This window comes from Eptatretus burgeri, chromosome 8 (genome assembly GCF_056783735.1).
Source record: "Eptatretus burgeri isolate ZD-2024b chromosome 8, Ebu_testis_v1, whole genome shotgun sequence".
Lineage (NCBI taxonomy): Eukaryota > Metazoa > Chordata > Myxini > Myxiniformes > Myxinidae > Eptatretus > Eptatretus burgeri.
The window spans coordinates 66,268,300-66,290,233 of NC_140968.1; the positions used below are offsets into that span (position 1 = coordinate 66,268,300).

The following is a 21,934-nucleotide window of genomic DNA, read 5'->3' on the forward strand; positions in this document are numbered from 1 at the left end:
TTGAATGTGTAGAGGGGACGTAGCTTAGCTACGTAGAGTTAAAAGGATGTGATGTAGTATAAGGGATGACAAGGGAGCACGAGTTAGTTGAGGGATTTAGTGAGAAGAATGGCAGTGTTCAGTGATGTGAGTTGAGAAATGGATTGAAACACAATGAACGAGTGAGGGCCAGTGGGCCTGAGTGTGTATGGAGTGAATGTGGTATGCATGGTGCGATGAGTGATTGGGGGGAAGAGTGATTCCCACCCAAGGGACCCTGGGGTCAGTGTAAAGTCAGCTCGTGGGTTAGCCAAATTGACAAAATGGAGGTTATTTTGCTGTTGGTGCGAATGTAGGTTCGAAACGCGTTTGGAGGGGTGCAGGAGTCCTGTTGACGGGCTGGGAGCGTGGCTGTGAATGGTGAGTATCGCTTAGTGGGCACCGGGCTCGTCAGCCGCGGTAGGCCAAGGGCCCAAGAGGGCCGGGATAGCATAGTAGGCACGGGTGGGCCCGCATGAAGCGGGGCCTGTAGCGCCAATGGCCACGTGGGCAGTCTCGTGGCCCCGGGCACCCAGGGAAAGGGGCCCGTGGCGCCAGCCTGCCACGTGAGCATCGAGGGGGAGTAGCCAAGGAGGGCACTCCCCAGATTTTAGGGAGCTGGTAGGCTCGGAGACAGTCGCAGGGCCCGGGGGTGCCATGGTTGGAGAATCGGCAGAGGGTAGTTCCTGCCAAGTGAGCCACGCGACCCAGCCATGAGACCGTGCAAGGGCACGAGTGAAAATTGGAGGGCAAGGCCCAAATTTGTGCGGACACCAACACAGGCGACGGGAATCTTGGTTGGTAGAACCAATAGATTATGTGCGAGACGTTTGTTGAAAGCCCCGGGGTAGTTTAAGGCTAGTAAATGTTAGGATAGATAGGAAAGTGTACCCCTCCGCACCATCCATCCCTTCGCTCTCAGTAGGCCGCTGGGCCCACCTTGGGTTAGATCGCTGAGATCTGTGGAGGCCATTCTCAGGCTTGATTGGGCCTCAAGACAGGACGCTAGCTCTCCCTTATTCCCCTCCAGGAAGGGAACATAGGGGTTGGGAGTAGGCTAGGTGACACGATAGGTTAGCCGGACAGAGACAATAAAGGGGGTTAGGGAGACAAATTAAAAAGGGAGAAATAAAAATAAGATGGGGCTAAAATTGGTTTTGCAAACTAAGGGAGTGGGTATGGACAGACAGGCAAAGGGAATAGGTTGGGAGGGAGACAGTAGGGTAGGCCCGAGCCCGCCTTCAGACTGGCCGGCAACACCGCACTCCCTCCACAAACCTCGAGAGCGAGACGAGGCCAGCCACCTTCGTATGCCGGCCTGTTTGTGCTACAGCAGCCTGTTCCGGCCTTGCCTTGCCATGCCTTGTCTGCCTGCCTCTGCCTTGACCCCATGCCTGCTCGCCCTTGTTTGCATTTGCCCCTCTGTCCATCCATCACCATGTGCGCCAGGATCATCGCGCAAGTTGCGGGGACTGCCCTGCAGGCAGCCCTGCCGACCATTGTGTTTGCTTGCATCAGTGCCCATCCAGTGTTCTGCAGGGACTGTCCTGCAGGCAGCTGCACACGGGGACTGCATTTGTGCAGCCCGTGCACCGTTTGTGTTTGCTTGCGTCATCCAGTTCATTTCAAGGGGGAAGCCTGGGACTGCATTGGGCAGCCGGCTACCTCCCTGTGCTTGTGCTCACTGCTCAACTGCGCTCATTTCAAGGGCGAGGCCTGGGACTGCATTGGGCAGCTGGCTACTTCCCTGTGCTTGTGCTCACTGCTCAACTGCGCTCATTTCAAGGGGGAGGCCTGGGACTGCATTGGGCAGCCGGCTACCTTCTTATGTTCATACCTGTATTTGTTACATGAGCCAGAGACTGCATTTGGGCAGCCTGGCTCCCTGCTTCAAGAATGGCCTGTGGGATGGCATATGGCATGCCGGGTTGGGGTGAGTTGCCTCCAGCAGCTAAAGACATGAAAAAGGTTCTGTGACAGACAACGGGGGCCTTTTGAACAGGCCCCGAAGACATCTGACCTTCAGCTGCGGAGCACTCACCCTAAAATACTGAATAACTTTGCCGTGCCCTTTTTCCCACAGAGTCCATCAGTCCTGGGCCATGGTTTAGTGTAAAATGTATAGGGTTAAGTTGAGGTAAAATTGTACACGAGTTTTGTTCCCCCTGCATGTTTGTCGTAGCACCGGCAATTGTAGTTAAGTCGTCTGTACGAGTGAGTTTGTTTAGTTACACAGCCCGTAGGTTATTTACTTTTGGGACACGGATACACCAAATGTCGCACTCAAGGATCCAAAGGTAAATCGTACTAGGGGAGAACTTACACATGAAGGCACATGGAAATTTGACGACTCGGGACGAGTCTGTAAAAAGGGGAGGGGGTAGTGTTACAGTTGTGAAAATTCACAGATCACCATTCAGGTTCCCCGAAGATCAGATATGTCGATAAGTGTGTCCAGGTTAGATTTCCCCACTGATGTATAACGGGAATTTTTCGTGTGTCGGGCTGTGAACCTTTGAGGTAGTGTTATTCTTTTCTGTCTTATTTTAAACAATCATCTCCTCACCACCTTCTCCACAACTGCCAACATCTCCTCACCACCTTCTCCACAACCGCCATCATCTCCTCACCACCTTCTCCACAACCGCCATCATCTCCTCACCACCTCCACAACCGCCATCATCTCCTCACCACCTTCTCCACAACCGCCATCATTTCCTCACCACCTTCTCCACAACCGCCAACATCTCCTCACCACCTTCTCCACAACCGCCAACATCTCCATAACACCACCATCTTTTCACCAACAAACAACATCTCCACAAACAAACACAATGGCATCCTCGACAGCGGCAAAGTGATCTCAAACACGGCCGCGTTGTGAAAGTGATCTCAACCATGGCCGCGTTTGACAGTGAGATCGGATCAGAACAGCGAAAGGGGCATAGCCAGCCGGGGGTGAGAGTTCAAAGGTGAAAAGGAGGGAGGGCGCTGATTTTGGGTGGCAAGCCCAGAGCGACCCTCCCCTTGGGGCTATAAAAAGGCGCGTTTCAACGCCGAGAGCGTTGTTGGTCGGTGGAGGCAGTCAAGTGGAGTTGAGAGAAGAGTTGGGCTGGGCCGTTGGAGTCAGCAGTGGAGTCGGGAGATGGGAGAAGCCGGCAGTTGAGTTGGAGTCGGGAGAAGTCGCCAGTCAGAGAGAAGTTGCCAGCAAGCTAGTAACGGTCCGAGCAATCGGGCCCCGAGTCGGTCGAGCGACGCTGAGGAGTGAGCAGGCTCTTAAAGAGCATCAACTCTAGAAGAGCAAGGCCCGATCGACCAGGCTGCGTGGAAGGCCAAGCGACCGAGGAGGGCCGCCCACCAAGCTGCTCGAGCCGCTTAAGCGACTGACGCATTTGGTGACACCCCCCGGTGAACAGACGTACCGAGGGCCCCCCATGAACAAAAGACCCATTGGGTCTCCTCAAGGGTGACAAGGTAACCTGCCCGGCCTCGCGGAGTTCCTTTGGTCATCCCAGCTGCGAGGAACATTAAAAGCTTACGAGCCCGGTTCTTTCTTTCTTTCTTTCTTTCTTTCTTGGGGTTTGCATGAAAGTCTGTGGCGCCTTGTCTTCCAAGTAGAACTGATTAAGCGCATGTACATAATAAAAAGACATCGGCTGTAGGTTTTTATTTGTGTCTTGCCCCTATCCCCATTCATTGCATTGCTTATGTGTGCAAATAAATGTTCCCCATTTTTGAATGTTACCTGCTTGTTGCATCCCTTCCTCCATTGACTGCCATAATTGCATTCGGAATAATTAGCTGTCTGATTTTAAGCCGATAAAACGTTCATCTGCTCCGACGGGGCTTGGCGATATAAAACCGCTCGGCAATCGCAAACGGAACGAGCTACTTAAAGCGGCTCGTTTTCGTGCAGGCTCCATTGAGGTGTAAACTCCTGGCATTTCTGTCTGCGCGAATAATTATGTACATCGACAATTCGGCGATCGACCTTGTAGCGCGTGGACAGAAGAGTTGGCTAGTTTATGGTGTGGTTAAAAACACCCATAGCTGGGTTTTGGCGTTTATCCGAAAGCTGCGACTCGATTGCTCATTCGGTGGGCGCGCGCAGCCGCAATTAAGCTAAAGGCGGTGGTCGCCCGCACGCCGGATCGGCGAAAATCCACAACAATGTTGTCTTGTCTTTCATTAAATTGATTATTTCCTCAGGACTGCATGCATGTCTGCCTGCATGCATGTCTGCCTGCATTCTTTCTTGCACAAAACGTTTTGGTTTTATTGAGAATTCCGGGAGGATTAAGTTCGCATAATTATAATCTTAACTAGAGTGAAGTAGATGGTGTGCTCTTGCAAATCCCCACGCTTCCCACGGACAGCAAAGTTGAAATATGGCAAAATATTCCACCAGGATTGACCCAAAATCAAATTTTGAGGTAACAAAAAATTTTCCCCCATTTTGACCCCTGTAACCCCAAGTCCCCACCTCCTGATACATGAACCGGGGTTCAAATTAAAAAAAAATTGTTACATATTTCATGCATCCCCCAACGTTGATTGCTTATACAAAGTTTCATTGAGGAATGTGCATGCAATTGCATTTTTTGGTATTTGACCTTTTAACCCCGCCTTAAGGAAAGGGGGGGGGAGGGTGGTGGGCAAAAATGGCACTGTTCTTGGATATTTGTGATGCGGGGTGATCATGATTACTATGTTTGGTGAATTTCTCACCCCACACACTCAAACCTTCACTCGCACCCCACCTCACGCCACACAAAGCCTCACCTCCCCCCATCCTACATCCAATGCCTCCTCTCTCTCCTATCTCTAACTGTGCGAACCTCCAACATTTGAGATCTCCTCTCTAACCTGATAGATTTTTCAATCCAGGATGCTGCCGATAAACCAGACTTTCCGTTCTTTTAACGGAATACTTCCTCCCACAGGATGTCCCGACTTCTTGGTGTCTCTCTCCAGTTGCTGTCTCTTCTGATTTGATAGGTTTGAACCACACTCCAGTGGTGGAGTTCCACTTTACATCAATAGTCATTTGCCACTGCCCTTGTGCTGACCTTACACCTCCTATCACCCAGGTGTACCTCTGGCTGTGACTTCCCCTCTGTTCCCATCTCTTCTTTGTCATCTCTTTCTTTGAGAACATGGACAGATTTGTTTTTAACAACTCATTGCAACTCTCTCTTCCTCATATGTGGCGATTTCAATCGTCACCGTGCGAATTGGCTAGGTGTTGGTACCTCTCTCACCAGCCATGGCATTTCAGCAAAGGACTTCTGTGACTCCATGGGACTGACTCAATCTGTGAACTTTACAACCCGGAATTCACCCAATGGTTAATCCTCCCTTCTGGACTTGGTGATGACGAACTTTCCCACAAATGTCTCCTGTTCTTCCTTTGCTCCAATTGGTTCATCTGATAATATGCTTGTGAAAGTCAACATCTCTCTGGCTATTCCTAGAGAGCTGCCTCAATGCTGGTGAGTCTGGCATTTCACTCAAGCAGATTGGCAGGGACTGCAAGCAGCCATCTCTCTTCAGGACTTGTCTGCCATATCTACTGCCTCTGATGTTAACTCAGCCTTTGAATTCTTTCACAGAAACCTGCTCTATATCATCCATAGATTCATCCCATCTCTTCTTCCCACCCATGGTACACTGAATCCTTTGGTGAGGCAGTTGCTCTGTAACAACTTACCTTCTCTTCCAGGAAGGCAAATCCGACCGAAGGCAATCTCGGTGCATTCCAAAAAGTCTGCAGCAAGTGCGTCCACTCTCAAGAGAGCCAGAAAACAACATCTGTCCAACCTCAATAATTAATTTTCAAACCAGTCTCCCTCCTCTAAAACCTGCTGGAGCCTAGTTAAGTCTGTCTCTGGAGTATGCTCCCTTAACATTACTTTCCTCTCTCCAAATGGCACCACGGCTCTGTTCATGAGAAGGCTAAACGCCTCACTTCTGGGTCTGCTTCCAACTTTTGTTTCCTCAACCCCTTACTCTGTACCCCTCCTTTCCTGATGTACGAAACTGCTCCTGGACACTTTTTTTTGTATACATTGTCGAAGCTTGTATGAGAGCAAACACACAACACAACAAGGGGGGCAGGAGATGAGAGTGGCAGGAGAGGGAAGGACGAAACAGTCGGGAACAGAGACATTAGGAGATCTGTGGAATGGAGAGGGATGGGGTGGGGTGTGAAGACTCCGTTCTCCGGCCCGGTATGAAGAGAGTCAGCAGAAGAGGATTCACCAAAATGCAGCTTTATTGAAGGACCACACGCCAGTGGAGTTGGTGTTTGCAGCTCAACCAACAGTGGAGAACTCCCAAAACCACACAGTTTTACATTCAAAAACTCTCCCTTGTATACAATCTATCTCTAATTCCAATCTATTTCTGGTTATACTTTAACCCTAGTTGGTGTGACAAAAGCTCATTTTTGAGGGCCCAACAGTCGTCCCTCTCCCACGTACAGAAAGTTTTATCACTGTGGGATGGTTGCAGGACAAACAGAAATCCCTTTTAAGTTCACATAAATCTAAAGAGAAAGACAGGTCTGGCTTTGGTATCACAGTGAGAGCCCAGCCCTAGTCACAGTGAATGAACCCCGCTTTATTCGTTTCTCAGAAGTGGAATATGGGTTGTGCAGTCGGGTGCAGCCCTGTGCCAATGATAGACTGCCTGACAGCATTTACAGGCTATGACCATTTGAACCTAAACAAAGGCCCAAGAGTGGAATGCTTTAACACAGCCTGCGTCTTAAGAGGGCATCGGGTGGATTGACTTGCTGGGACACCGTGCCACTAAAAGACAGAGTTAAACCAAAGCATTTACAGAGCATTGTAAAAGTGGGTTAGAATCCCTACATCTCACTAATATATATATATATATATATATATATATATATATATATATATATATATATATATATGTATTAATTTTATGGATCGGATGTGACCATAACATAGCACTCCTCACAATCCCTCCTTGGTCACATCTGACCATACTTTGCCATTTCCCAAGCTCACCGAATAGGTGGGCCTCCATTTGACGGCTGAGTTGACCATCCCTAGGCTCCGCCACCACCAAACGGTATTTGCAAATGCCGTGAACAGCCAATGACAACCTCCAAATGAGAAGACCCCGACTACTGGTGGCCCAGGTTAGCATCTGACCTTCTTGCTGCCACATGCCTCGCATCAAATTGTAGTAAATTTTCCTTATTCAGAGTATTGTGTAGGTAATTTCACAAAATGCTAATTGCCCCAATATGATTTAGGTAATTCTACAAAACACTACTTGCAACAATATTAGTTAGGTAATCTTACAAAACACTACTTGCAACAATATTAGTTAGGTAATCTTACAAAACACTACTTGCAACAATATTATTTAGGTAATTATACCAGACACTAATTGCAACAATACTTATTTAGGTAATTATACTAGACACTAATTGCAACAATACTTATCGACAATATGCAAATGTAATAATGGGTGAGCAGCACTGTGAGCACTCAATGCGTGGTGTAAGCTCCTTTCTCAACTTGCGCTGGAAGACAAAAGAGGCTCATGAGATGCATATTTCCATATAAGGGTCATACAAGTATTTTCCCATACATGCCTTCACAATCTGGTATTGTCCATTTTCCACGATTATGCATATGCTCGTCAAAACACTGCCACATCTATCATAAACCTCCATCAGCATTTTACTTGTAGATTTCCTTTCTTTCTTGTTACAACTTCCTGTATCTTCGTGTGTCGTGAGATGCGTGAGTCCATGTTTGGCTTACCTTTTCACTTGAAAGTTGGTTGAGTAATCAGTAATACCTGGGAGAGTCTTCCCCAGGGCGCCCCTCCGCCAGAACACCTTGTTGGCCCCTCAGCTGGTGGGGGTTGGGTCTGGTTGTGGCCCCATAAAGAGGTCCTGGGGGTCTTCCTCCCTGAGTTTGCTGTTAATTATTATGATGGCCTGGATGAGGGGTGAGGCTTCACAGCATTTCTTTAGACAAATGGAAATGAGAATCTTAATCAGAAATACTCCAAAAATCACCACCACGATGATTAGAAGCGCTGACCCTATCAAGCGCAGCAACCAACCTCCCCAGCCCTGAAATATGGATCTCCACCACTCGTAGCCCTCCTCGCGATCCATTCGTCCGCTGGTGAGGGCGTTGTCAAAAGTACAGTGTAAGGTCCCGTCCACTTTGGTTGTAGGGCGTTTTTCTTCAGGAACTCTTTCACCCAAACCCGATCAGTGGGTTGAAGATCATGCAAGTAAACTCCAGCTGGTATCGGTAGCGCTTCTTGCACCTCTGAGTAAAAAAAAGTCCTGATGGTAGCAGTTAGCACCTTACAATAATTCATCATTCCATCAGTCCTGCAAGACCAGTCCCCATCTTCCCATATCCGGGGGAGCAGAGGCCGGTAACTGCATAGAGCGTCCTGTTATTATTTTGTGGGGCGAGAGCCCCCTTGTGGCATTGCGTGTTGTAATGCCCAAGCCCTTGGCTCTTTTCATCCTTGCTTTTGCCGTGAAGGACCCTCCTTAGTCCGATGACAATCGTGTTGGAATCCCAAATTGCAGAATTACTTCCTGCAAAGCAGTCTGGCCTTCGGTTCTTCCACCAGCACTCATTCACACACATGTGCTTCCTCCCTCGTCACCGGTTGGCAGTAGGGAGGCTGGATTCATTGGCAAACATCTTTCAATCGTAATGTTAGTTGCCTGCAATTCAAATTTCTCCATATTGCTCCTGTCCATCAACACCAGAGCTTGTACAATTCGCCCAAATTTTTCACACTCTTGTTAGCACAGTAGAAAAATTAATCTTCATGTACTTTCCCATATTTTTTTACGGACACTTTACCATTATTATAATCTAATCTTGGCTTATCACCTACTACTGAACCAACCCCAGAGGGCCGACTCAGCCTGTAAATAGAGGCCCCGCATCAGCGGCACAGCCATTCCTCAACCAATGATGCAACCAACAGCCAAAAAGGCAGCACACCTTCTACACCCCCTCCTTTTTCTCGTATGGCCACTTTTTGTGAGCCACACGAGCAAACACCTTTTTCTCTTACACCCCACAACTCACCCAATATATCTAAATCCCATAAGTCCTTATTTTTTTTATTTTTTTACTTCATTATAAAAGAAATGGAAATTTACACACAAACACCCATGCAGGCGCTGCCCAAAGGACTGGCCCACACCAGACACACACACACCCCAAAAAGAAATGGACCCCGTCGGGTCTTTATTGATACCCCCAACTCAGAAGGGAAGGTGAGCCGGAGGTGAGAAGCTTCCTTGGACCTTCCCGCCTCATGCGGCCCTTGATGATTCGGCTCGGTGGTACTCGAACCTGCAACTCGATGCTGCTGCAAACCCCAGGTCTGAGGGTAGCGTCGGTTATCAATGGAACTCCCCCCACAGGCGCTCGGCACGTATGCACGTCAGAAAGGCCGATGGTGGATGGAAACCAGGGAGGATGTTGTCGTTGTTGGTGAATACAAGAAACCAATTACAAAACAACTCACAGCACACGTACACTTAATTCCCATTAGACATAGGACAAAGGGAGATATCCATCCACCTGTACTTAATAAAATAACTGAGCTATGGGGACCTGAATGTCAAGTGCTCATGGCTGCTAGATTCGCACACAGATCAGGCACCCATGGCCCCCACTGCCAGCCATTCCCAAAATAAAAATAATTTCCCTATTTCCTATTACATATAAATATAGCACCTTTGAACATCCAAAATAGCCCACAAGCCATCACCTCACAACACATGTCCCTCAATATGTTACTTGGGTCCTGCACAGCTGCAACTTTGCCTTTGGCTAATACCTTTGGCAAATACCTTTGGCAAATACCTTTGGCAATTTGAGATTGCGCTTTTGGTCCAAACAACTTTCATCCATCTGCCAAATATATTTTTCCACGATATCAGTACAAAAATCATTAATCTATCACTTAACAAATTGAAACTCCTTCCACAATAGGCCCCTCTTGTCACTCTGCTGGTTGACGGGCCTCTTTTCTTTCTCTTGAGTGTAATTTTACCGTTGTGCAGTTTATAACAGCCAAGTGGTATTGTTGGCTGCTGTTCACAATCTCTTCTCACAGCGATTTTTATTTTCCAAATGAAGAAACGAGCATTTATCAGTTGTGTAATATATTTTCGAAACAGTGCGAATGTATTAACAAGATAAAAAGCTTTACTAACAAATAATCTGTATTTATTTCACCTGCAACAACAACGATTCATTCGTGGAATTCTCGAACTCAAAGGTGATTTAGTTGCTCGAAGGTAAAACGTAACTAGTAGCCGGGTGTTGGCTCGGTGGGTGGGGTGGGGTAGTAGGGTCGGGTTGGGTGGCGGCTCGAGCTGCCCGGGTCCTGAGTTCAAACCCCGTCGGCCGCTGAATTAATACACAAGGGAGTTGAGTCAGCATGTCATCCCTCCCAAGGCTGGCGAAATGAGTACCAGCTCCAGCGCGTGCACCGGCAGAGGGGCACCGCATCAGCGGCACAGTTGCGCTTACAACCACAACACTTTGCACAACTCCAGACACCCGAGATCACCGGTCTACCTCCCGCTCGAGAGAGCTTGCCTGAGATCATGCCTAAATCGTAGAGATCTACATATTATGTTTGTATTCGACTTCGTAAATTACACGGCACTTTTTGGCACGGTCGTTTCAGCACAGCCCGTTTCAGCTGTAAACCTTTTGAAATGAATGCGAGGGAAAAACCTTCGGAGTGTAAGGCTTTATTTCACTTGATTGAAGCCGATTCTACAGACACATCAGGGAATACATGTGCAGCAAGGAATACACGTGCAGTCGATCACCACAAAATAAATCAGCAATTAGCCAGCATAAGCACGGAGTCCGGTATACTCTCAATTCTCACCATTCAATGAGCACCAAGTGAACCACCGCCGCAAATGACAATGCCCCAGGGACAATCCCACCTGTCCGCGCAGTTTTATCTGTCTCATGTGCGAGCCGCACGACACGTGATCACGCGTCACATCCTTTAATTCATCACATTCTCCCCGTCTTTAAAATGTAACTAGAGGCTCAACTAACGCACCATGATTACTTCAACGCTATAGGAGTTTACATTTCAAGCAGCGCAAACTATTTAAACTACAGAAGCATACATTCCAAGCAGTGAGGATTATTTTGAGTTATAGGAGCATGGTAAGGTGCTATCGAGGAATGCCGATAATCCCCTCTACAGATCGAGTCGGCGAGGGGGTTTTATCCGTCGACCTCTCCGGGAGTAAATGGTGGTTTCACTTGAGGGAGGCTTCCGATCCTCTTGGGGAGCCTCGACTCGTGCCGGGGATGACTCCTCGATCGCTCTTGGGTGGAATGCGATAGCTCCATCGCCACCATTCTCAGGTGGAGTTCCTGGGGGGGAAACACCTGGGGAGGGAATGTCAGAGGGAGGAGTACCAGATGGAGGAGTTCCTGCAGGAGGAGTACCTGCGGGAGCCAGATGGCGAACCGACACTGGTCTCCTTGCCATCAGGAAGTCCAACATGAGCATACTCAGAATTAGCATCGATGAGTTTGACCTCCTCCACCATTGGTTCATACTTGCTTTGTCGTACCGGGCGCTTCATGAACACTGTTCCGGGATAGGTTAGCCAGTTGGGCACTGATTGGCCGTCAACATAACGTCGTTGGTGAGTAAACATTCGTTCGTGAGGAGTAGCATTGGTGGACGTACAGAACAAAGAGCGTATGGAATTCAGGGCATCGGGAAGGGTAACCTCCCACCCCTCGGGCCCCAGTCCTCTCAATTTCAGCGCCAGGGTTACGGCTTTCCAAATGACTCCATTATACCGTTCCACCTGCCCATTACCCTGTGGGTTGTAACCCGTCGTTCGACTAGTTGCTATGCCGTGTTCATATAGGAACTGTTTGAGCTCAGCCGACATGAAACACGGCCCTCTATCTGAATGTATATACGACGGTTTCCCAAACATGGCAAAGAGGTCAGAGAGGCATTTCACGACAGTGCCCGAGGTCATATCCGAGCACGGGAATGCGAATGGGAACCTTGAGTATTCATCAACAACAGTGAGTATGTATCTGTTGTCTGTCTCAGTCGGCAGGGGCCCTTTGAAGTCGATATTTAGTCTCTCGAAGGGGGAAGTGGCCTTGATCAATCTGCCAGGAGCGGCGCCATAGAATCTGGGTTTTTGTTCAGCACAAACAGGGCAAGAGCATTCATTTCTTTAATATCGTCGATAGAATAGGGAAGGTTTTGTCTGCGCACGAAATGTGCCATTCTGGTTACCCCCGGGTGGCACAGAGACTCATGGAGGTCTTGCAAAGCCCGACCGATTGTCGCCGAACAGTAGACCCGAGAGAAGGTGTCTGCAGCAGGGTTTTCCCTCCCGGGCTGATAAACAATGTCGTAACTATAACAAGATAGATCTATCCGCCATCTCATTATTTTCTCGTTCTTAATTTTCCCGTTATTTTTCCCATCAAACATGAAGGCAACGGATCGCTGGTCTGTGACGAGTGTGAAGTGGTTGCCCAGTAAATAATATCTCCATTTACGTAGGGCTTCGACAATAGTGTACGCTTCCTTCTCTATCGCCGAGTGTCTCTGCTCGCTTCCTGAGAGAGTTCTCGAGAAGAACGCGACGGGTCGTCCCGACTGATTGAGCGTCGCGGCGATCGCGTGATCGGAAGCGTCCGTTTCCACCATGAACCACATCGTGCTGTCGATCTATAATACCACGGAATTACTGATATCATCTTTGAAGCTGTAGAAAGCTTTAACAACAGCGGCATCTGGTGGGAAGTTTTTCGCAATGCACCAGGGGATGTATTTTCTCGGAATATTGGGGAATCCATCTAGCGTAGTAAGCGAACATTCCAATCACCCGACACAATGACTGCAGGTCATGAGGTGGGGGTAGCTCACGGAGAGGGCGCAATCGTTCAGGTACGGGCTTAATCGTGCCGTCGGCAATTGTGTAGCCGAGAAGATTAATTGACCTTGCCTAGAATACGCATTTCTCGTAGTTGAGAGTCAGATTATATTTTCTAGCAATGCTCAAGAATCTGTCCAGATTCATATCATGTTCCCCCCGATCCTTACCGCACACCGTGACGTTGTCCAAGTAAACAAAAGTGTCTTTGAGGTTTTCATCCGAGATGATGTCGTCCATAACTCGTTGGAAGCAAGCTACTCCATTAGTGACACCGACCGGAATTCTCCTCAATTGATAGAGGCGTCTACCTGCCTCGAACGCGGTGTAAGGTTTGTCTTCCTCTCGAATGGGAATTTGATGATAGGTGCTTCGCAAATCGATGGTGCTGAATATTGTGTAATTGGCCACGCGTTCGACCATCTCGTCTATGCGCGGCAAAGGGTAGGCATCGAGATGGGTGAAGCGATTGACCGTTTGAGAGTAATCGACAACCATTTGTTTCTTATGGTTCTGACTGGTAGTCACCAACACCTGCGCGCGCCATGGCGAATCGCTCGGTTCTATAATACTGTGACGTCCACGGGACTTGAACAGTCCCGCCAACGTAGAATGAGCCGAAACGATGGAGGCGATTTATTTATTTATAACCCAAACATGGCGGTTCTAATCGCTCTGCTGCAAACGGGACGAGGAAGGTGGCACGAGTCACTTTTCACTGAGTTGATGATGTTTATTCCTTTTTTTTTATAATTACCAGAAATAACAAGACTCGGCAAGAAGAGGGATCCGGGGCGATTCGACGGGATGGTGTGGGATCGGGCGTGGGGAAAAACAGACAATTCCAATGAATATACAGTTCTCAATCCCTCTAAGGCGCCAAGCAGACACACACACACACACACACACACACACACACACACACACACACACACACACACACACACACACACACACACACACACACACACACACACACACACACACACACACACACACACAACGTAGCTATCTCTGGTGGTCAGGCTGGACCGTGGTGTGGACGCAACTGTCCCTGGATCGGCGCCGGACGAGCCGGCCTTGCTCTCGCCAGGGGGAGGCAGGAGAAACCGCGGTGCTGTCGACCTCCTGGTCCTGGCCCAAGTCCGCCCACAGCCGCCAGGGAACCAGCTCCCGCGCCAAGCCGCGAGCAGGAGAGGGAGGCAGGTCCACCCGCCGCCCGACCCCGTATTCCGAGTCAACAGAACCCGAGAGCCAACCAAAGCGAGGCACGAGGCTCGGCAAGGCTCCCAGGCACGATCGAGTGCACGATCAAGAGCACGGTCGACTCAGCACAGCCACCAGGACGCTCTCTGCCGCCACAGGTTCCACACCAAAAAAACACGAGCGTTCTGGTTGTAATCTTCTTCTTCTCCCTTTTCGACCCCGAACAGAACCTTTTTATCCTTCTGCCCTCGTCACCTCCAATCGAGCCGTTTATTGGCCCACTGCCGTCGCCTTCTGCCAATCGTGATCACGGGGCGGAGCCATCCGCTGCTCTGTCCTGTGACGTCACGGCCAGTGTTCAGAGAATACCAAAAGGGGTTTACGCAGACACACTTACCCTATCCCGTGTCCCTATCTAATTACGTGACATTTATCATTTCCCCCTTGAAGAAATGAACATTTACTAGACAACTTATCACCACTGAATTTCTACTTATTACATCGAGATCCTGGTAAACTCGAACAGCATGGCATACCTAATTAAACATCCTAATTACCCTTTGAATGCATACCCCCCCCCCTCAAACGTAACAATACCTTCTTCCAGCAATCGCTTGGTCTCGGAAGCGATGAAGTCCATGTCGGCGGCGGTGTATCGTCGCGATTTGATCGCTATCGGTTTACAGTCCGGCAACAAGTTAGCAAACAGCTGGGGGGACGATACTTCTGCGGTGGTCAGAGCATTTAGAATTAGATGAGGTTTGCTTCCTCCAAAGGGTATTTCGACGCTCGTGTGCTGCTTGAGGACATTATGACCCAGGATTACATCTGCGTATAAATCACCAAGCACCAGTACCCTTACATCCCGATGCGTGTACCCTTTTACGTCCAACTCAACATTGCAGTACCCTCGTACGCGGGACTGTAGTGATGTGGAGGCCATGCATACCGTATTGTCTGTCGGGTGGATCTTCCATTTCCTGCCCTTTGCTAGCGAGCTGTTGACGAAACTTTCAGAGCTACCGGTATCAATCAGAGCCTCAGCCATATGCCCGTTAATTCGTATGTTGATGCTAACTTTGGATAGATTCCCCGGTGAAGCTGCTGTTACTTTCTTTTGTGAGTAGAGAGCCGCAGAAGTGGGTTTATTTCTTCTAAGAGTAGATTTGCATACCCTGGCATAATGCCCTTTCTTGTCACAATTCATGCATGTGGCATCCCTGGCGGGGCATTTGTTACGAGGGGTGTCTTTTATACCCACAAAAGAAGCATTTACCAACCGAAGTAGTTGCTGAGGAGTTTGACGAGGTCTGGGTATCCGATTCCTCGGGTTTATCTCCATCCTCAGTGTCGGAGGTGTCCCGGGGGGTTCCTTGAGTTTCCGCCGTAGCAGCGTTCATTAGCAACACTGGTGTCCCATATGACTCAGATTGCTGCTGAGCCGTATCCATAGCTTGGGCCTGGTCAGCTACCATTTCAAGAGTGGGTTGTGCTTTTTCCAGTAAGCGTTGCCGAATGGGGGCTGACCGGAGCCCCTGGATGAACGCCTCCCGGGTCGCTTCGTCTCGATGTTCCTCAGCAGTTACAGCCCGGAAACTGCAGTCTTTGCCCAACTGCCTCAGAGCTTGCAGGAACTGATCGATTGTCTCCCCGGCTGCTTGCCTGCGTGTGTTGTGAAGATGTCGTATGTATACCTCGTTCTTGCGCTTCACGTAGAGCGCCCGCAGCACGTCGATCGCTGCGTCGTAGGTGTCACACTCCAAGAAGAGCCTGAATACGCTGGGCGAGACATGGTTTACAAGTGCGGCCAGTTTGTCGGCTCCCTCTTCAATGATGGTCAGATAGTGTGAGAAGGAACGGAACCAATGAGACCACTTAATTTCCGAGTCAGTAGCGTTGGGGTCTGCATCGAATCTCTCCGGCTTGTAGATCTTGTCCATAGTCGGTTGAGGGAGCCGAAGGAATCAAGTGAAATAAATTGCAATGAATGCGAGGGAAAAACCTTCGGAGTGTAAGGCTTTATTTCACTTGATTGAAGCCAATTCTACAGACACATAAGGGAATACATGTGCAGCGAGGAATACATGTGCAGCAAGGAATACACGTGCAGTCGATCACCACAAAATAAATCAGCAATTAGTCAGCATAAGCACGGAGTCCGGTATACTGTCAATTCTCACCATTCAACGAGGACCAAGTGAACCACCACCGTAAATGACAATGCCCCGGGGACAATCCCACCGACCGCGCAGTTTTATCTGTCTCGTGTGCGAGCCGCGCGACACGTGATCACGCGTCACATCTTTTAATTAATCACACCTTTGCTCTGGCACTCAAGTGAGTCATCACCGGCACAACGATCGAGGATCAACCACAATTCCCTCCAATCGTGTCGATCTTCACCACACATTCATTTAATTCATTCACCAAATCATAATACCGTTGCTATACTCAAATAATTATAGTTTCCATTATTCATTCATTACAGTGCACTTGTAATGAATGAGATGAAAACCAACCAATTTTCTGAGCCTCGACCCCGTTTCCCAACAAACGTAAATTTCCTTGGTCTACCATTCATTTCCACTTTGCCTGCTTGAGTCGGATACTCAAAACTTCATGTTATGTTAGGCCGGAAGTGACGTTTCACAACCAACAACAACCGGAAATCAACATATATTCAATCAACAACCGGAATCGTATCCTGAATGTAATTGAAGACTCCATCATTCCGGAAGCGGAAAAGCGTTTATTGACGTGGTGACGATTCACTCATGTCTGACAAAAAAAACGCGTCCGATAAACCACAACAACAACAACAACACAATTACAAGTCAGAATAATACATTACTTCCCAATCTATTCACCGTGGTCTTCTTACATTTCCCTCGTTATTCGTTTAATTTTAAGTTTGGATGAGAAGTTGTAATATGACTAGGGGGAAGGAAGGATTACCAAGCAATTGACCGGTAAACACAGATTACCACAATTAAAATGTCAGATTTAATTGTACTCTCGAGCCTGAGAGGGTGCTGGGCCGATGCGCGATGACGTCATCGCACACACGGTCGAGCTTTATACATCTCATTGACTCGCCTGCTTGACCGCGAAGATCACCTGACAAATTTCCCTGCAATATGTTTAAAACGTTCGTTTTTCATCGGAATTTTTACGGAAACCCCCAAAAGACATCCCCAAACCTTGTAACATGGTATAATTCATCTCCCAGATCCTAACAATAAGCCGTCCTTCACGAGAACAATTCTCAGCTTTCTGCGTGTGCCTGCAAAAACCTGCGGCGCGTCACGGAGTCCCCGCACACGTAACCGTCCTGCGTGCTTGATATATTTTCCTCTTTAAGAGTCGGTTTCAGATCGGCTTTGCATTTTCATACACAGAGACCTTGCGAGCCTGCTTCACACTTGAGCTTCGTGCAGATTTTATTTTAATTCTCTCACGCTTGTATAACCACTGCGTATGTGTTCAACACACACACACACACACACACACACACACACACACACACACACACACACACACACACACACACACACACACACACACACACACACACACACACCATCTCAATACAAACATACAAGTTGTTCCACACACACAAGTTCCAGGTTGGAACACTCAACTTGCGTCTAACACAAACTCAACCTTTCCAACTACATTGTATTCACAAATATGTCCAAACAGGTAATTCTACAAACATTCATCACACTTATCTATTTCCCACTTAGCCATTCTCCTGGCTCGTTAACCTTGTGACTCCGTTAGCCATGCTGCTAACGCTCTCCAGTGTTTTCCGCTTTCACCGATAACTTTAAGTGTTGTTCTTTTGGGTAACTCTATGTTCCTTGCAGAGTTATTCCCCATCTTATGTTCTTACCTTATCAACTGCCTGATAGCTTTAAATAATTTCTCCGTTTACTTCACGGAACCGGGGTTCCGTTCTAATCGACAGCCTTTAAGCCTTCTTCCAGGACTTTAACCTATCTGTCTCTCCCACCCCAACTCAGAAAACGGGACTCGAACCTATTTTCTCCTGATTTCACGTGGATATCTATTATCCCCTTCACACAACAACCTTCACGTGGCCATACTCCCCTACCACAGAATACAGGACTCGAACCTGCAACTCCATACCTATTATCCTCTTCACACAACAACATAGATTTCAAAGATTTCAAGTGGCCGTACTCCCCTACCACAGAGCACAAGACTTTAACTTGTCTCTCCTTATCAAAGATTTCAAGTGGCCATACTCCCCTACCACAGAGCACAAGACTTTAACTTGTCTCTCCTTATCAAAGATTTCAAGTGGCTGTACTCCCCTTCAAGTGGCCGTACTCCCCTACCACAGACCATAAGACTTTAACTTGTCTCTCCTTATTTCACTTGGATATCCTTATCCACCACCTTTCCCGGTCAACAAACATACAGCCTGACATCCCCTGTGGTCCTTCAATAAACCCACATTTGACCCTCCTTATATGTTTACCGTTATTAGTTCGTTCCCTCAGTAGGCCCTGGAGCTGCGTTCAAAGGAACTCTCTCCGCTCGGTGTGCAGTTCTTACCTAAACTAGGGCTATCCTTTTGCAGGAGCCTGACGTGTTGCGCACCATGCACCGATTAGCTGAGACCCTTGTAAGTGCCGGACACCAAGCGGAGCTCCTCTGGTCCACAGCTTAAGAGTCCTGTGAGGTCCCATCTGGGGTACCAACTGTGAAGACTCCGTTCTCCAGCCCGGTATGAAGAGAGTCAGCAGAAGAGGATTCACCAAAATGCAGCTTTATTGAAGGACCACACGCCAGCAGAGTTGGTGTTGGCAGCTCAACCAACAGTGGAGAGCTCCCAAAACCACACTGAGTTTTACATTCAAAAACTCTCCCTTATATACAATCTATCTCTAATTCCAATCTATTTCTGGTTATACTTTAACCCTAGTTGGTGTAACAAGAGCTCATTTTTCAGGGCCTAACAGTCGTCCCTCTCCCACGTACAGAAAGTTTTATCACTGTGGGATTGTTGCAGGACAAACAGAAATCCCTTTTAAGTTCACATAAATCTAAAGAGAAAGACAGGTCTGGCTTTGGTGTCACAGTGAATGAACCCAGCTTTATTTGTTTCTCAGAAGTGGAATGTGGGTTGTGCAGTCGGGTGCAGCCCTGTGCCAATGATGCCTGACAGCATTTACAGGCTATGACCATTTGAACCTAAACAAAGGCCCAAGAGTGGAATGCTTTAACACAGCCTGCGTCTTTAGAGGGCATCGGGTGGATTGACTTGCTGGGACACCGTGCCACTAAAAGACAGAGTTAAACCAAAGCATTTACAGAACATTGTAAAAGTGGGTTCGAATCCCTACATCTAATTAATATATATGTATTAATTTTATGGATCGGATGTGACCATAACATAGCACTCCTCACATGGGGAACATGGGGTAAAGAAGATGGACATTACAGGGACTTTCAGGAGCTTACACGACAGGGAACTTTTGGGAAGGAAGGCAGGGAATTTGAAGGAGGTGGGTTTGGGGTGGATTAACGGGGGTAGGAAAGATCGTGATTTTGGATGGGGGGGGGGGGAGATGAGACATGGTGGTGAACAGTTGTTTTGAAGACCTGGAGGGAAGAATGGGATTGAAGAGAGTGTGGGAATTTATTCCAAAGGTGGGGAAAATGTTGAAATGAAAGAGTGAAGGTGAGCAATGATTTGTGATTTTGGTAGTTTTACCAGAAAGGCGTTGCTGGCGGACCTTGAATGCCCTGCAGAAATATGGTGGGGACATATTTCAGACAGAGTTGGGGGGGGTGGTGAGACTGGAGAGGAGACTGTGGAAGATAGAAAGACCACCAACCTTCATACGGTGAGAGAGTGAGAGGCCAAAGACTCAGCCTCACCGCGGGAGATACCAATGATCCAAAATGCCTTGGTTTCCACAGCGTGAAGCCGAGAAAGGTGAGAGGCAGGAGCACCAGCCCAGAAAGGAGAGCAGTACTCCATCAGGATGTGGACGAAAGCTTTGTATGTGGTCAGGAGCTCAGGTGGGCTGAGGAAGAACTTTGCACGACGGAGGATGCCCAGTCGGCGACTGGCTTTGGAAGCCAGGTTGGAAATGTGGCTTTCCCAGGAAAGATCATGGCAGACAGTGAGACCCAGAAGCTTGAATGAAAGGACTCTGTCTTTTGCACCTGAGAAGGCAGAGAAAGTTCTTTCAAGCCTCGACTCTGACTTTGATTCTGACTCTGCCACTGGACCAGACGGAATCAGCTCACCTATCCTTAATAACCCACCCTGCTGCTCTTGCACATCCTCTCTCGGCCATTTTCACCCTATTATTTGCAGGAGGCCATCTTTCCTGTGCTTGTAAATCCATCAACATCACTGCACTACATAAAAAGGTGCAAAAACTGATCCTCTTAACTTGTTTATTTCTGATCATCAGCAAGGTCATGGAGTCCATCACCACAGTTGATAGGAAATCCTTCCTTTTCTCCAACATATCCTCATCTCAGATCACCAATTTGGATTCAGACCTGGTCACTCCACCTTGAACATACTGCTTCTACTCACCCAACAATGGATGTCACACATGACATCAGGGCCATCTCGCTGGACATAGCTCCTGCTTTTAATACAGTCTGGAATCCTGCCTTGCTCTCCAACCTATCTGCCTTATGGCATCCAAGGCCAATTCCACACATGGCTTACTGACTTTCTCTACTCTCATGTTGCTATTCATCCAGAATGACTTCCTCTACATACAGCCAATGTGTTGCTCTCAACAGAATCCTTTCATATACTCGTCCCTGTCAAAGCTGGAGTGCCCCAAGGCAGCGTTCTGGGCCCAGTCCCATTCCTGATCATCAGTAATCTCTCCTCCTCTGGAAAATCCTCTTTATCTATTTGTTGATGACTACTTTCTGCTGTGACATCACTCCTCCTTCCGACAGGAATGCTGCAGCCTCTTCCCTCTCTTCAGACCTTGAAAAAAAATCACAAGCTGGTCAAACACTTGGAATATGTCTTTCAATCCTGAGAAATCTCACACTGTCATTCTCTCTCGCCGAAAGGATTGTCTGGAACCCCTCCCCCCGCCTCCCTCCCTTCCCCCCACCGCCAAAATCTACTTTCATACCAATCCTCTTGAGGAAGTTCAGTCATTCAAACTCGTGCGTTTCACTATCAGCCATGCTCTTTCTTGGGTAAACCACATTTCAAAGTTGGCCTCTAAAGCTAGTCACCGATTCGGCATCCTTCATTGTACAAAGTCCTTCCTTGGCACACCTGAACTTCAATCCACCTCCAAGGCTTTCATCTGCAGCTTTATGGAGTACTGCTCTCTCCTCTGGGCTAGCTCCCCTGCCTTATATCTTGTTCAGCTTGTCGCTGTGGAAACAAGGCCTTCAAGATATTGGAATCTCCCACAATGAAGCTGAGTCTATGGGCCTTTCACTTCGCCATCACAAACAGAGCGGTGGTCTCTCTGTCTTCTACCACCTCCTTTCTGGGCTTGCACCCTCTGCTCTTTCTGTGCTTTGTTCCCCCAGGTTTCTGCAGAGCACACACAGTCCACCATCAACGCTCTTCTCGTGAAACTACCTAAATCCAGGATCACTACTCACCTCCACTCATTCGTTCCTCTTTTTTTCCCACCTGTGGAACCAACATCCATATCGTCTTAAAGCTCATTCTTCCCTCCAGGTCTT

General features: G+C 48.2%; 1 protein-coding gene across 2 annotated transcripts in view; it reads left to right on the forward strand.

Moving 5' to 3' along the window:
* Window positions 1-21,934, forward strand: part of CAPN7 (calpain 7) — a 71,380-nt gene that overhangs the window by 11,793 nt on the left and 37,653 nt on the right. The gene's annotated exons all lie outside the window — the stretch shown is intronic.